The sequence below is a fragment of the Orcinus orca genome, chromosome 2 (genome assembly GCF_937001465.1).
Source record: "Orcinus orca chromosome 2, mOrcOrc1.1, whole genome shotgun sequence".
NCBI lineage: Eukaryota > Metazoa > Chordata > Mammalia > Artiodactyla > Delphinidae > Orcinus > Orcinus orca.
The window spans coordinates 197,584,966-197,603,447 of record NC_064560.1 but is presented as its reverse complement, the minus strand read 5'-3'; the positions used below and the strand labels follow the sequence as shown (position 1 = coordinate 197,603,447).

Here is an 18,482-nt window from a genome sequence, read left to right as displayed (position 1 = left end):
GTTAATGTCTCCTGTTTCAAAAACACCAAAAAAACAAAAAAATGGATGCAGCAAAAACAGTACTTGGAGGGCAATTTATAGCATTGAATGCATACATTAGAAAAGAAGATCTAAGTGTTTGCTGACAGATGAATGGATAAAGAAATTGTGGTATATATATACAGTGTAATATTTTTCAGCCTTAAAGGAGGACATCCTGTCTTTTGCAACAACATGGATGAACATGGAGGACATTATGCTAAGTGAAATAAGCCAGATACAGAAAGAAAAATCCTGAATGATCTGACACATGGAATCTAAAAAAGATGAATTCACAGAATCAGAGACTAGACTACTGGTTACCAGAAGCAGGGAGGTGGAGGAAATAGAAAGATGTTGGTCTAAGGTACAAATCTGCTATTATGTAAGGTAGGTAAGTTCCAGAAATCTAATGTACAGCACGGTGACCATAGTTAATAAATATATTGTATACTGGAAATTTGTTAAGAGAGTAGTTTCAGATGCTCTTATCACAAAAACAAAAAAGCAAAATATAAAAGTGTGTGAGATGAATATGTTAATTAGCTTGTCTGTGGTAATTATTTCTCTCTATATATATGTACATCAAAACATCATGTTGTACATCTTAAATATATACAATTTTTATTTAAAGAAAAAAGAAATATGTAAAATCAGTAATCTAAGTTTCTGCCTTAGAAAACTAGGAAAAGAACAAACTAAATCCAGAGTAAGCAGAAAAAAAGACATAATAAAAATTAAAGCAGAATCAATGAAACTGAAAACAGAGAATCAACAGAGAAAAATCAATGAAACAAAAAGCTGTTTATTTTAAAAGATCAATAAAAACAGTAAGCTACTAGCCAGGCTAAGAAAAAAAATGAGAGGACACAAATTACTATTATAGAAAGTCTAAGGAGAAAGCACTACAGATCCCTGGGACATTAGAAGAATAGTCACAGAATGCTGTGAAATCCATGCCCACAAATTTGATAACCTAGATGAAATAGACTAGTTCCTCAAAAGACACAATTTGCTAAAATCCAAACAAGAAGAAATAGACAATATGAATAGGCCTACATCCATTAAAGAAATAGGTCTATGATTAATAACCTTCCAAAACAGACAGCACCACACCCAGGTGGGTTGTCTGGTGAATTTTACCAAATATTTAAGGAAAAAATTATAACAGTTCTCTTAAAGACTTATTTATTTATTTAACATCTTTATTGGGGTATAATTGCTTTACAATGGTGTGTTGGTTTCTGCTGTATAACAAAGTGAATCAGTTATACATATAAATATGTCCCCATATCTCTTCGCTCTTGCATTTCCCTCCCTCCTACCCTCCCTATCCCAGCCCTCTAGGTGGTCACAAACCACCTAGCTGATCTCCCTGTGCTATACGGCTGCTTCCCACTAGCTATCTATTTTACGTTTGGTAGTGTATATATGTCCATGCAACTCTCTCACTTTGTCCCAGCTTACCCTTCCCCCTCCCCATAACCTCAAGTCCATGATCTAGTAGGTCTGTGTCTTTATTCCCGTCTTAACCCTAGGGTCTTCATGACCATTTTTTTCCTTTTTTTCTTAGATTCCATATATATGTGTTAGCATACGGTATTTGTTTTTCTGTTTCTGACTTACTTCACTCTGTATGACAGACTCTAGGTCCATCCACCTCACTACAAATAACTCAATTTCGTTTCTTTTGATGGCTGAGTAATATTCCATTGTATATATGTGCCACATTTTCTTTATCCATTCTTCTGTTGATGGACACTTAGGTTGCTTCCATGTCCTGGCTATTGTAAATAGAGCTGCAATGAACATTTTGGTACATGACTCTTTTTGAATTATGGTTTTCTCAGGGTATATGCCCAGTAGTGGGATTGCTGGGTCGTATGGTAGTTCTATTTTTAGTTTTTTAAGGAACCTCCATACTGTTCTCCATAGTGGCTGTATCAATTTACAATCCCACCAAAAGTGCAAGAGGGCTCCCTTTTCTCCACACCCTCTCCAGCATTTATTGTTTGTAGATTTTTTGATGAAGGCCATTCTGACCAGTGTGAGATGATATCTTGTAGTTTTGATTTGCATTTCTCTAATGATTAATGATGTTAAGCATTCTTTCATGTGTTTGTTGGCAATCTGTATAACTTCTTTGGAGAAATGTCTACTTAGCTCTTCTGCCCAGTTTTGGATTGGGTTGTTTGTTTTCTTGATATTGAGCTGCATGAGCTGCTTGTAAATTTTGGAGATTAATCCTTTGTCAGTTGCTTCATTTGCAAATATTTTCTCCCTTTCTGAGGGTTGTCTTTTCGTCTTGTTTATGGTTTCATTTGCTGTGCAAAAGCTTTTAAGTTTCATTAGGTCCCATTTGTTTATTTTTGTTTTTATTTCCATTTCTCTAGGAGGTGGGTCAAAAAGGATCTTGCTGTGATTTATGTCATAGAGTGTTCTGCCTATGTTTCCCTCTAAGAGTTTGATGGTGTCTGGCCTTATATTTAGGTCTTTAATCCATTTTGAGTTTATTTTTGTGTATGGTGTTAGGGAGTGTCCTAATTTCATACTTTTACATGTAGTTGTCCAGTTTTCCCAGCACCATTTATTGAAGGGCTGTCTTTTCTCCACTGTATATTCTTGCCTCCATTGTCATAGATTAGTTGACCATGTGTGCGTGGGTTTATCTCTGGGCTTCCTATCCTGTACCATTGATCTATATTTCTGTTTCTGTGCCAGTACCATACTACCTTTTTTTTTGTGGTATGTGGGCCTCTCACTGCTGTGGCCTCTCCCGTTGCAGAGCACAGGCTCTGGATGCGCAGGCTCAGCAGCCATGGCTCACGGGTCCAGCTGCTCTGCGGCATGTGGGATCTTCCTGGACTGGGGCACGAACCCGTGTCCCCTGCATTCGCAGGCGGACTCTCAACCACTGCGCCACCCAGGAAGCCCATACTATCTTGATTACTGTAGCTTTGTAGTATAGTCTGAAGTCAGGGAGCCTGATTCCTCCAGCCCCGTTTTTCTTTCTCAAGATTGCTTTGGCTATTGGGGGTCTTTTGTGTTTCCATACAAATTGTGAAATTTTTTGTTCTAGTTCTGTGAAAAATGCCAGTTGTAGTTTGTTAGGGATAGCACTGAATCTGTAGATTGTTAAAGCCTTTTTAAGAAGATACAAGCTGAGAAGACACTTCATAACCTATTCTATGAAGCCAGCATTACCCTAATAAAAATACAGAAAAACTACAGAACAATATCTCTCATGAACATAGGTGCAAAAATCCTCAACAAAATATTAGCAAATTGAATCCAACAATGTATAAAAAGAAATACAATATGATCAACTGGAATTTATCCCACTATGCAAGGCTTGTTCAGTATTCAAAAGTCAATTAGTGTAATCTATCACATCAAAAGGCTAAAGGAGAATACTCACATGATCATATCAATAGATGCAGAAAAAGCATCTGATAAAATACAACAGCAATTCATGAGAAAAAAAAAACTCTCAGTAAACTAGGAATACAGAGGAATTTCCTCAACTTGAGAAAGAATATTTACAAAAAAACCTATAGATAATATCATACCTAATGATGTAAAATTTGAAGCTTTCCCACCAATATCAGTATCAATGCAAGGATGTTCCCTCTCAACACTTCTTTTCTACATTGTACTGGAAGTTATAGCTAACATAACAAGAGAATAAAAGGAAATAAAAAGTATACTATTAGTGAAAAAAGAAATAAAACTGTCTTTATTAACACATGAAATGGTCATCTATATAGAAAATACAAAAGAACTAACCAAAAAACTCCTGGAACTCATAAGCAAATATAGCAAGGCTGCAGGATACAAGGTAAATAAATAAAAGTCAATCACTTTCCTATATAATAGCAATGAACACGTGGAATTTGAAATTAAAAACATAATATTATTTACATTGGCACCCAAAAAATGAAATACTTAGGTATAAAACTGAAAAAATATGTATAAATACTATATGAGGAAAACTATAAAACTCAGATGAAAATAATCAAAGAAGAACTAAATAAATGGAAAGATATTCCATGTTCATTGATAGGAAGAGTCAATATTGTCTAAATGTCACTTCTTTCCAACTTGATCTATAGATTCAAGGCAATTCCAATCAAAATCCCAGCAAGTTGTTTTGTGGATATAGACACAGTGATCCTAAAGTTTATATGGATAGGCAAAAAAAAAAAAAAAAAAAAAACCCAGAATAGCCAACGCATATTGAGAAACAAAGTTGGAGGTATGGCAGTATCTGACTTCAAGACTTACTATAAAGCTACAATAATCAAGACTGTGGTATTGGTAAAAGAATTCACAAACTGATCCATGGAACAGAATACAGCCCAGAAATAAGGCCCACATAAATATGGGCAACTGATTTTTGACAGAGGAGCACTTTTCAGTAAGTGGTGCTGGAACAACAGGACATCCACATTTAAAAAAAGAAAGAAAGAAATCTAGACAGAGACCTTACACTCTTCCCAAAAATTAACTCAAAATGGATCACACCTAAATGAAAAATGTAAAACAATAAAACCCCTAGAAGATAACCTAAGAGAAAATCTAGCTGACGTTGTATTCAGTGATGACTTTTTTTTTTTAACATCTTTATTGGAGTATAATTGCTTTACAATGGTGTGTTAGTTTCTGCTTTATAACAAAGTGAATCAGTTATACATATACGTATGTTCCCATATCTCTTCCCTCTTGCGTCTCCCTCCCTCCCACCCTCCCTATCCCACCCCTGTAGGTGGTCACAAAGCACCTAGCTGATCTCCCTGTGCTATGCGGCTGCTTCCCACTAGCTATCTATTTTACGTTTGGTAGTGTATATATGTCCATGCAACTCTCTCACTTTGTCCCAGCTTACCCTTCCCCCTCCCCATAACCTCAAGTCCATGCTCTAGTAGGTCTGTGTCTTTATTCCCGTCTTACCCCTAGGTTCTTCATGACTGTTTTTTTCCTTAGATTCCATATATATGTGTTAGCATATGGTATTTGTTTTTCTCTTTCTGACTTACTTCACTCTGTATGACAGACTCTAGGTCCATTCACCTCACTACAAATAACTCAATTTCGTTTCTTTTGATGGCTGAGTAATATTCCATTGTATATATGTGCCACATCTTCTTTATTCATCTGTTGATGGACACTTAGGTTGCTTCCATGTCCTGGCTATTGTAAATAGAGCTGCAATGAATATTTTGGTACATGACTCTTTTTGAATTATGGTTTTCTCAGGGTATATGCCCAGTAGTGGGATTGCTGGGTCATATGGTAGTTCTGTTTTTAGTTTTTTAAGGAACCTCCATACTGTTCTCCATAGTGGCTGTATCAATTTACATTCTCACCAACAGTGCAAGAGTGTTCCCTTTTCTCCACATCCTCTCCAGCATTCATTGTTTCTAGACTTTTTGATGATGGCCATTCTGACCGGTGTGAGATGATATCTCATTGTAGTTTTGATTTGCATTGCTCTAATGATTAATGATGTTGGGCATTCTTTCATGTGTTTGTTGGCAATCTGTATATCTTCTTTGGAGAAATGTCTATTTAGGTCTTCTGCCCATTTTTGGGATTGGGTTGTTTGTTTTTTTGTTATTGAGCTGCATGAGCTGCTTGTAAATTTTGGAGATTAATCCTTTGTCAGTTGCTTAATTTGCAAATATTTTCTCCCATTCTGAGGGTTGTCTTTTGGTTTTGTTTATGATTTCCTTTTCTGTGCAAAAGCTTAGAAGTTTCATTAGGTCCCATTTGTTTATTTTTGTTTTTATTTCCATTTTGCTAGGAGGTGGGTTAACTGATGACTTTTTACATACAACACCAAAGACATATGTGAAACAATTGATAAGTTGGACTTCATTAAAATGAAAAGTTTCGGCTCTGCAAAGAAAGTTTTAAAAGAACAAAATACAAGCCACAAATTGGGGGAAAAAATATTTGCAAGACATGTCTGATAAATGACTATTATCCAAAACACACAAAGAATTCTTAAAGTCAACAATAAGAAAACAAACAACTTGGGACTTCCCTGGTGGTGCAGTGCTTAAGAATCTGCCTGCCAATGCAGGAGACACGGGTTCGAGCCCTGGCCCAGGGAGATCTCACATGCCACGAAGCAACTAAGCCCATGTGCCACAACTACTGAGCCTGCGCTCTAGAGCCCGCAGGCCACAACTACTGATACTGTGTGCCACAGCTACTGAAACCCACACACCTAGAGCCCATGCTCTGCAACAAGAGAAGCCACCACAATGAGAAGCCCATGCACTGCAACGAAGAGTAGCCCCTGCTTGCTGCAAGTAGAGAAACCCCATGCGCAGCAACAAAGAACAGCACAGCCAGAAATAAATAAATAAAATTAAGGGAAAAAAAAGAAAATAAACAACTTCATTAAAAAATGAGTCAAAGAAGCCACGTAGATAGCCTCATCCACCAGAGGGCAGAGAGCAGAAGCAAGAAGAACTACAATCCTGCAGCCTGTGGAACAAAAACCACATTCACAGGAGGATAGACAAGATGAAAAGGCAGAGGACTATGTACCAGATGAAGGAACAAGATAAAACACCAGAAAAACAACTAAATGAATGGAGATAGGCAACCTTCCAGAAAAAGAATTCAGAATAATGATAGTGAAGATGATCCAGGACCTCGGAAAAACAATGGAGGCAAAGATCAAGAAGATGCAAGAAATGTTTAACAAAGACCTAGAAGAATTAAAGAACAAACAAACAGAGATGAACAATACAATAACTGAAATGAAAAGTACACTAGAAAGAATCAATAGCAGAATAACTGAGGCAGAAGAATGGATAAGTGACCTGGAAGACAGAATGGTGGAATTCACTGCTATGGAACAGAATAAAGAAAAAAGAATGAAAAGAAATGAAGACAGCCTAAGAGACCTCTGGGACAACATTAAACGCAACAACATTCGCATTATAGGGGTGCCAGAAGGAGAAAAGAGAGAGAAAGGACCAGAGAAAATAGTTGAAGAGATTATAGTCAAAAACTTCCCTAACATAGGAAAGGAAATAGCCACCCAAGTCCAGGAAGCACAGTGAGTCCCATACAGGATAAACCCAAGGAGAAACATGCCGAGACACATAGTAGAAATTGGCAAAAATTAAAGACAAAGAAAAATTATTGAATGCAGCAAGGGAAAAACGACAAACATACAGGGGAACTCCCATAAGGTTAACAGCTGATTTCTCAGCAGAAACTCTACAAGCCAGAAGGGAGAGGCATGATATACATAAAGTGATGAAAGGGAAGAATCTACAACCAAGATTACTCTACCCGGCAAGGATCTCATTCAGATTCGATGTAGAAATCAAAAGCTTTACAGACAAGCAAAAGCTAAGAGAATTCAGCACCACCAAACCAGCTCTACAACAAATGCTAAAGGAACTTCTCTAAGTGGGAAACACAAGAGAAGAAAAGGACCTACAAAAACAAACCCAAAACAATTAAAAAAATGGTCACAGGAACATACATATCGATAATTACCTTAAACGTGAATGGATTAAATGCTCCAACCAAAAGACATATACTGGCTGAATCGACCCATATATATGCTGTCTACAAGAGACCCACTTCAGACCTAGGGACACATACAGACTGAAAGTGAAGGGATGGAAAAAGATATTCCATGCAAATGGAAATCAAAAGAAAGCTGGAGTAGCAATACTCATATCAGATAAAATAGACTTTAAAATAGAGAATGTTACAAGAGACAAGGAAGGACACTACATAATGATCAAGGGATCAATCCAAGAAGAAGATATAACAATTATAAATATATATGCACCCAACATAGGAGCACTTCAATACGGCAATAAGGCAACTGCTAACAGCTATAAAAGAGGAAATCGACAGTAACACAATAATATTGGGGGACTTTAACACCTCACTTACACCAATGGACCGATCATCCAAAATAAAAATAAATAAGGAAACAGAAGCTTTAAATGACACAATAGACCAGATAGATTTAATTGATATTTATAGGACATTCCATTCAAAAACAGCAGATAACATTTTCTTCTCAAGTGTGCATGAAACATTCTCCAGGATAGATCACATCTTGGGTCACAAATCAAGCCTCAGTAAATTTTAAAAAATTGAAATCATATCAAGCATCTTTTCTGACCACAACGCTATGAGATTAGAAGGGAATTACAGGGAAAAAAACCTAAAAAACACAAACACATGGAGGCTAAACAATACATTACTAAATAACCAAGAGATCACTGAAGAAATCAAACAGGAAATCAAAAAATACCTAGAGACAAATGAGAATGAAAACACGATGATCAAAAACCTATGGGATGCAGCAAAAGCTGTTCTATGAGGGAAGTTTATAGCTATACAAGCCTACCTCAAGAAACAAGAAAAATTTCAAATAAACAATCTAACCTTACACCTAAAGAAACTAGAGAAAGAAGAACAAACAGAACCCAAAGTTAGCAGAAGGAAAGAAATCATAAAGATCAGAGCAGAAATAAATGAAATAGAAACAAAGAAAACAATAGCAAAGATCAATAAAACTAAAAGATGGTTCTTTGAGAAGATAAAAAAAAATTGATAAACCATTAGCCAGACTCCAAGAATAAGAGGGAGAGGACTCAAATCAATAAAATTAGAAATGGAAAAGTTACAACAGACACTGCAGAAATACAAACCATCCTAAGAGACTACTACAGTCAACTCTATGCCAAAAAAATGGACAACCTGGAAGAAATGGACCAATTCTTAGAAAGGTATAACCTTCCAAGACTGAACCAGGAAGAAATAGAAAATATGAACAGACCAATCACAAGTAATGAAATTGAAACTGTGATTAAAAATCTTCCACAAATAAAAGTACAGGACCAGATGGCTTCACAGGTGAATTCTATCAAACATTTAGAGAAGAGCTAACACCAATCCTTCTCAAACTCTTCCAAAAAATTGCAGAGGAAGGAACACTCTCAAACTCATTCTACGAGGCCATCATCACCCTGATACCAAAACCAGACAAAGATACTACAAAAAAAGAAAATTACAGACCAATATCACTGATGAATATAGACGCAAATATCCTCAACAAAATACTAGCAAACAGAATCCAACAACACATTAAAAGGATCATACACCATGAACAAGTGAGATTTATCCCAGGGATGCAAGGATTCTTCAATATATGCAAATCAATCAATGTAATACACCATATTACAAATTGAAGACTAAAAACCATACGATCATCTCAATAGATGCAGAAAAAGCTTTTGACAAAATTCAACACCCATTTATGATTAAAACTCTCCAGAAACTGGGCATAGAGGGAACCTACCTCAACATAATAAAGGCCATATATGACAAACCCACAGCAAACATCATTCTCAATGGTGAAAAACTGAAAGCCTTTTCTCTAAGATCAGGAACAAGACAAGGATGTCCACTCACCACTATTATTCAACATAGTTTTGGAAGTCCTAGCCATGGCAATCAGAGAAGAAAAAGAAATAAGAGGAATACATATTGAAAAGAAGAAGTAAAACTCTCACTGTTTGCAGATGACATGATACTATTCATAGAGAATCCAAAAAATGCCACCAGAAAACTACTAGAGCTAATTAATGAATTTGGTAAAGCTGCAGGATACAAAATTAATGCACAGAAATTTCTTTCATTCCTATATACTAATGATGAAAAATCTGAAAGAGAAATTAAGGAAACACTCTCATTTACCAATGCACCAAAAAGAATAAAATACCTAGGAATAAACCTACCTAGGGAGACAAAAGACCTGTAGGCAGAAAACTATAAGACACTGATGAAAGAAATTAAAGATGATACCAACAGATGGAGAGATATAACATGTTCTTGGATTGGAAGAATCAATATTGTGAAAATGACTATACCACCCACAGCAATCTACAGATTCAATGCAATCCCTATCAAATTACCAATGGCATTTTTTATGGAACTAGAACAAAAAATCTTAAAATTTGTATGGAGACGTAAAAGAGGGAAAAAAACGGAGCGGGAGGAATCAGACTCCCTGACTTCAGATTATACTACAAAACTACACTAATCAAGACAATATGGTACTGGCACAGAAACAGAAATATAGATCAATGGAACAAGATAGAAAGCCCAGAGGTAAACCCATGCACCTATGGTCAACTAATCTATGATAAAGGGGGCAAGTATATACAATGGAAAAAAGACAGTCTCTTCAATAAGTGGTGCTGGGAAAACTGGACAACTACATGTAAAAGAATGAAATTAGAACACTCCCTAACACCATACACAAAAATAAACTCAAACTGGATTCGAGACCTAAATGTAAGACTGGACACTATAAAACTCTTAGAGAAAAACATAGGAAGAACACTCTTTGACATAAATCACAGCAAGATCTTTTTTGATCCACCTCCTAGAATAATGGAAATAAAAATAAAAATAAACAAATGGGACCTAATGAAACTTATAAGCTTTGACACAGCAAAGGAAACCATAAACAAGACGAAAAGACAACCCTCAGAATGGGAGAAAATATTTGCAAATGAATCAACAATCAAAGGATTAATCTCCAAAATATATAAACAGCTCATGCAGCTCAATATTAAAGAAACAAACAACCCAATCCAAAAATAGGCTGAAGACCAAAATAGACATTGCTCCAAAGAAGACATACAGATGGCCAAGAAGCACATGAAAAGCTGCTCAACATCACTAATCATTAGAGAAATGCAAATCAAAACTACAATGAGGTATCACCTCACACCAGTTAGAATGGGCGTCATCAGAAAATCTACAAACAACAAACGCTGGAGAGGGTGTGAATAAAAGGGAACCCTCTTGCACTGTTGGTGGGAATCTAAACTGATACAGCCACTGTGTAGAACAGTATGGAGGTTCCTTAAAAAACTAAAAATAGAATTACTGTATGATCCAGCAATCCCACTACTGGGTCTATACCCAGAGAAAACCATAATTCAAAAAGACACATGTACCCCAATGTTCATTGCAGCACTATTTACAATAGCCAGGTCATGGAAGCAACCTAAATGCCCATTGACAGACGAATGGATAAAGAAGTTGTGGTACATATATACAATGGAATATTACTCAGCCATAAAAAGGAATGAAATTGGGTCATTTGTTGAGACGTGGATGTATCTAGAGACTGTCATACAGAGTGAAGTACGTCAGAAAGAGAAAAACAAATATCGTATATTAACGCATGTATGTGGAACCTAGAAAAATGGTACAGATGAACCGGTTTGCAGGGCAGAAGTTGAGACACAGATGTAGAGAACAAATGTATGGACACCAAGGGGGGAAAGCCGGGGGGTGGGGATGGTGGTGTGATGAATTGGGCGATTGGGATTGACATGTATACACTGATGTGTATAAAACTGATGACTAATAAGAACCTACTGTATAAAAAATCAATAAAATTCAAAACAAAAAAGAAATGAAATTGAGTTATTTGTAGTGAGGTGGATGGACTCAGAGTTTGTCATACAGAGTGAAGTACGTCAGAAAGAGAAAAACAAATACCGCATGCTAGCACATATATATGGAATCTAAAAAAAAAAAAAAAGATACTGCTGAACCTAGCTGCAGGGCAGGAATAAAGAGGTAAGCATAGAGGATGGACTTGATGACATGGGTGGGAGTGTGAAGCTGGGGCGAAGTGAGAGTAGCAGCGACTTATATACACTACTGAATTTAAAATAGTTGGCTGGTGGGAAGCAGCAGCATAGCACAGGGAGATCAGCTCGGTGATTTGGGATGACCTAGACGGGTGGAACAGGGAGGACGGGAGGGAAGCTTACGAGGGAGGGGATATGGGGACATGTGTATGCATTATGGCTGATTCACTTTGTTGTGCAACAGAAACTAACATGGTATTGTGAAGCAATTATACTCCAATAAAGATCTATTTAAAAAAAAAAAGTCAAAGACCTCAACAGATACCTCACCAAAGAAGATATACAGATGGCAAATAAGCATATGAAAAGATTCTCCACATCATATGTCATGAGGGAAATGCGAATTAAAACAATGAAATTAATGAAATTAAAACCTATTAGAATAGATATTTGGCAGCTCCTTACGAAACTAAACATCGTCTTACCATACGATCCAGAAATCACACTCCTTGGTATTTACCCAAAGGAGCTGAAAACTTATGTCCAGACAGAAACTTCCCCATGGATATTTATAGCAGCTTTATTCATAATTGCCAAAACTTGGAAGCAGCCAAGATATCCTTCAGTAGGTGAATGGATAAACTGTGTTATATCAAAATAATGGAAGATTATTCTTCACTAAAAAGAAATGAGCTATCAAAGCCATAAAAAGGTGTTAAAGAACTTTAAACACATATTACTAAATTTAAAAAGACAATAAGAAATGGCTATGTACTGTATAATTCCAACACTATTACATTCTGAAAAAGGCAAAACTAGGGGGACAGTAAATGGAGAGGTTGCCAGAGGTTAAGGGGAGAGAAGGATGAATGGAGCACAGAGGATTTTTAGGGCAGCAAAATATTCTGTATGATACTATAATGGTGGATACATGTCATTATACATTTGTCCAAAACCACTGAATTTACAACCAAGAGTGAACCCTGAGGTCAACTATGGACTTTGGGTGAAAATGATGTGTCAGTGAAGGTTCATCAATTATAATAAATGTACCCCTCTGGTGCAGGATGTTGATAATGGGGGAGGCTATATACATGTAGAGCCAGGGGGATTATGGGAAATCTCTGTGCATTCCTCTCAATTATGCCATGAACCTAAAACTGCTCTAAAAAAATAAAGTATTTTAGAAAAGTAAGCAACATCTAAAAAAAAAAAAAGAACAAAAACAAAAAATTTGCTTTTCATCAATTGCAACATTGACTCATATAAAATTGTCTTTTATGTTTCTTACTCAAAAGTGTAAGAGCTTTGATCTATTTAATTTTATTGGAACTCAGCATTTCTAAATCATATTAGTTTTGTTCCTTATTTAATTGCATACACTCATAATTGATCCATTCAGGACATTCCTTGTCTTCATTCATTTACATATTTTATTCTGATTTAGTTAAAATATAATCTATACTCAAGAACCTCAACAGACCAAGAATAAGAACTGACACTTCCTCAGTTCTGCTATATGATCATTTCCCACAGAGATAATAGGGTAATTTTCTTTTTCTAATAGAGCTCACAGCTATAAGGCTTAATCAGAATTTCAGATTCAGACACCCCAGGATACTCATCATTGGTTTAGGCTTGGCACTCTTTTTCTTCATTCATTTGCACCTTTATTGATTGACTCATTCAGTGATTCACTAACAATAAAATGTCAACACACGAAAATCCCAAAATTAAGAACTGTGATATTGCTAAGATCAATGTGTGAATCTCAAAGTCACACACATGGATTAATTAACTTCCTTGCTTCTTAAAAATTCTGTACTCATGGCAGATCCATGCTTACTCCTTTTCATTTAATTTGTCCCTATTTTAAACATGATACAATAAATGACCATGAACCCACAATCTTTACCCCACAATAGGAGCCCTGACAACATCAACCATCTTCTTATGTGCTCTCATTAAAGAGTCAAGAGCCTAGGTCACTTGAGGAAATTTAAATTAGCTGTGGTACAAAAATACAGTGGAATCATCATCCACTCTGAAAGGGATGAAAATGTCCTCCATCTTATTTTCTTTCACAGCCCAACTTAGGTTGAGTAGATGTCACTTGTGCAGGATTGGATTCACTTAAATACTTCTTTCATGGCACATTTTCACCAATAGTCCATGCTAGACCCTACTTTGTGTATTTATTTATCCATTCATTGTTTTATTTATTCATTTACTTTTGTATTCATGAATAATTTGAACATCAATTTATTTTTCCAGAGAAAACACAATATGATCAATCCATAAACAACTCAAAATGCAATACAATTAGATACACATGAACCTGAGATAATGTGGGAAGAGCCTAGTTTGATTTTTCTTTGTCTTAATATCAGCAAGGAACAATAGGACAAATGAGTCACATTGTTTTTTAACACATGTTCCTCTTTGGTCCATGCTTTACCTAGTGGTCCTCAATGGAGGCGATATTGCCCCCAGAAGACATATGTCAATGTTGAGATATTTTTGGTGGTCACAATGGGAGAGGGGGTCAATACTGGCATCTAGTTAGTAGAAGTCAGTGAAGTTACCAAACATTCTACAATGCACCGGACAGCGCTCCAACAGCAATGAGTTACCCAGCTCAAAATGCCAATAGTGCGAGGTTGAGAAATCCCACTTTACCTTCTTCAAAATAACTGGTTGAAAGATGACTGTCTTTATACATTCACTCATAATATCACCAGTACCACTGAACATAGAAACTGGATCAGAAATTTCAATGGTATTAACAGCTGCTCATGTGTTCATTACTCCCAGACATAACCAATTAGATCATATCTTCTTATTTTCAATAAGCAAACAGCACTGCCCAAATAATGCAGAACAACATTGATTTCCAGATATTTATCTCTATATGCTACTGACTCAAATAGATTCATGTTGGAACTGAGTATTTCAGAAAAATATTAATAATAAAAAATATATTAAACATTCATAATTGGGCCACATATGGCTCTCCTTGTCTTCATTTATTTATATATATATATACATATATATAAAATATATATATATTTCTTTGTTCATTAATTCACTTACAGTAATACAATCCAGACCTACGAACCTTAATAGCCTAACAAAATCCTAAATATTATTAACTTCTGCTGTAAGTTCATTTACCATATAGGCATTAACTAGGTCTCTGGTCTCAGAGTTATAGGGTTTAATCAAAATCATTGATTCCAGGCACCCCAGATATTCACTGGTCCAAACTTGGAGCCTTTTCCATTCATGCATACTTTTGTTTACTGATTCTCTCATTAAGTCACTAATAATAATAAAGTCAATGTGTAAAAATAAAATTAAAAAAACTAAAAACAATATCCTAGAATGTTATGAAGCTCTATCTATAGGTTTGTTTTCCATAAAACTAAGAGGCTACGTCTTTTTTGCAGCAGATCTCAGCATAGAGATTATCAGCTTACTTGCTTCATGCCAATCCCATATTTATGCCTTGTCCATGCTTGTCCTTCTTTTAATTTTTCCACATTTTAAAGATGGTAGCCAGCCTCCAAGATGGCGCCCAATGATCCATGATGCCTGGTATTCACAGCCTTGCACAATCTCCTCCCATATTAAACCATGCCTGGCCTCTATAACCAACAGAATACTTGAGAGAGTGATGGTGTATGACTTCTGAATTTAGGTTATAAATACATTGAGTTTTCCACCTCCCTTTCTCTTGTATTTATTACTCTTGGGGAAGTCAGCTGTCATGTTGTAAGGACACTCAAGCAGTCCTGAGGAGAGGCCCATGTAGGAAGAAATTGTGGCCTCCTGCCAACAACCAGCGCCAACTTTCTAGCCACGTAAGTGAGCCATGGAGGCAGATCCTCCAGCCCAAGCTTTCATATATCTACAATTCTACCTGACATCTTGACTACAACCTCACAAAAGACCCTAAGCCAAAACTGCCCACTAATCCTCTCCTGGATTCCTGCCCCATAGCAATTGTGATAGGTAACAAATATTTACTGTTGTTTTCAGCCACTAACTTGTAGGGTAATTTGTTACACAGCAATAAATAACTAATACAATACAATGATCAACCAACCACTGTCATATCTCACCATGAGGACATTAATACTATTTTCTCTTCTCCTATCTACTCCCCCTTCAAGGAGTTATGGACTAGTTCTTTATCACTGAGGAAAGGTTTAAATTAACCATGGTATAAAATAAAATAAAATATTAAAAACTCTGAAGATGAATAAAAGCCCTCCATCATTTTTAATGAATCTCAGTTGCCCTTCATTGGATTACATGTAAAATTCGGTTAATTACCATTATTGGTCCCTGCATGGCATACTTTGATTTTATTTATGTATTTAGTATTTTTTCCTTTAACATAATGTCAGGATGGACAAATCACCTTCACCAAGGACATGAATTGTGACTGTCGTCTACCAGAGTCTCTAGACTCCTTACCCAGAGGTAAAGACTAAAACCTTATGACTATTGAATAATTAAATCAGCTATAGTTCTTTCATTCTGTGATGTAAGATGTACATTTTTATAGAGAATGGAACAAGATAAATTTAACTATTTTTAAAGAACTGGAGTCATGAGGTACTAGATTAATCATAAACCTTGGTTCCTATCACTTTCTTATTATTGAATTTTCATATATTGACTTGTTTACTGTTTAGTTTTTAATTAACGTAGTGAATGCTGTTAAGTCTACCACCTAACATGAGAATAATTAACGTAACTGGTACTTCTATTGATCTATATACTCCCTAGCCACACAGTTCACAGTCCCATTCATCTTTTTTAAAGGACCACATTCATGCATTGCTTAGAGTGTGCCATGAAATACTGGTCCAAGATTTACCCTAATTTTTCATCCACTGACTCACTCATGTTTTTCTCTTATTTAAATACTCAAAGAATAATGTGATCATTTATTCATCTTTTTAAAGAAAGAGTAAAACCCACCAGTATTCAGAATTGAAATACCATTTCATTCAACTGCTGACATGCTTTGTCCAAAGTAAAATAAGGCTAGATTTCTTTTCTTTCATCTAAAATGGTGTAATCATTATCTTTGTTTCATGACGCCTGCTCCTCACTGACCCACGTACTACCTTCTTTTAAATAATTGAGCAAATGTGAACTCATTCATTTATTCACTTTTAACAACACATCCGAAATGAATGCAAGCCAAGACCCTGAACGAGAATACTGACAAATACTAGTTTCTGTCCATACACTCATTGTCCACAGATATAACTTGTTAGATCCTTTCTTGTTTTTTAAAATAATAGTCAGTGAATAGAATTGATTTCATCACATATACTGTCATATTCCCAGTATTAGTCCATGCTTGGCCTTCTTTCAATTAGGCACTTATTTAAACAATTATTTTTAATGTAAATGACTTGTTCCTTTTCTAAATAAACTAACAACCAGCTACCCAACACCAACCCCGAAACAACATGGACTCCTGGAATAGAATATATCCCATATGTAGAACAGTTAAGAGAGACTTGATCTATTTAGGTTATGAAACTCAGTGCTTCAGGAAATAATATATTTAAATAATAATCCTTGTTTCATTGCAGACTTGAATCATTGGTCATCATTCATTTACACTTCTTCATTTATTCTTGCATTGCTTCACTTACAATACATTTCACAGGCATTAAGAATTAAACCTCAAGAACCACATCTTTGACTACTCCTGACTTTCGCTGTAAGCCCCTCTTCCACAAAGGAAATAAACAAGATTTCTTTTTTCTAATAAATCTCAAAGTTACAGAGCTTAATCAAAATCTTTGATTGATACATCTCAGAATACTCATCATTGGTCTATATCGGGCATCTTTTTCTTCCTTTTTTATGCATTGTTTATTCCTTTATTCATTGATTCACTAATAATAATATAATCAATTCTCATGAATCAAAAAGCCCAAGAACAACATCCTTGAATATCACTAATAACTGTCTATATGCCTACTTCCCACAGTGCTAACAGACATTTTTTGCAATATATATATGTGTTTTTTGCACATATAAATTAATCAGCATCCTTGCTTCATATCAGTCCCATTGGTCCACGCTTGGCCCTTTTCATTTAAAGATGACGCAGTGAATAACTAAGGGACCCATAATCTCACTCCACAACTAGAACAATTTTTTCCATCTTCTTATGTGCTCCTCCCTCAAAAAATTAATAGCTTAAATCTTTATCAATGGAGCCATACTTAAATGAATTGCACTACAAAAATAAAACACAATGTGAAGCAGCCCTGAAAGTGACGGAAACACCTGCATCTTTTTTATTGGACTTTAAGAGTACTAAATCAGGGCTTCCCTGTGGCACAGTGCTTAAGAATCCACCTGCCAATGCAGGGCACACGGGTTTGAGCCCTGGTCCGGGAAGATCCCACATGCCGCGGAGCAACTAAGCCCGTGCGCCACAACTACTGAGCCTGTGCTCTAGACGTCGCAAGCCACAACTTCTGAGCCTGCGTGCCTAGAGTCCGTGCTCTGCAACAAGCCCGTGCTCCACAACAAGAGAAGCCACCGCAATGAGAAGCCTGCGCACCGCAAGGAAGAGTAGCCCCCGCTCGCCGCAGCTAGAGAAAGCCCGCGCACAGCAACGAAGACCCCAACGCAGCCAAAAATAAATAAATAAATAAATTTATTTTTTAAAGAGTACTAAATCAGATTAATCAATCATAAATCCCAGTTCTGGTCTAAGTTGGTGCTATTTGGTTTTATTTATTAATATACCCAATTATT

General features: G+C 36.1%; 1 long non-coding RNA gene and 1 other non-coding gene across 4 annotated transcripts in view; both read right to left on the bottom strand.

The window, feature by feature from the left end:
* LOC117199757 (uncharacterized) overlaps positions 1 to 18,482 on the bottom strand; it is a 60,014-nt gene that overhangs the window by 10,273 nt on the left and 31,259 nt on the right. The gene's annotated exons all lie outside the window — the stretch shown is intronic.
* Positions 17,478 to 17,549, bottom strand: LOC117200214 (small nucleolar RNA SNORD113/SNORD114 family). The gene has a single exon (XR_004481697.1). It is a non-coding gene; the product is annotated as a small nucleolar RNA SNORD113/SNORD114 family (small nucleolar RNA).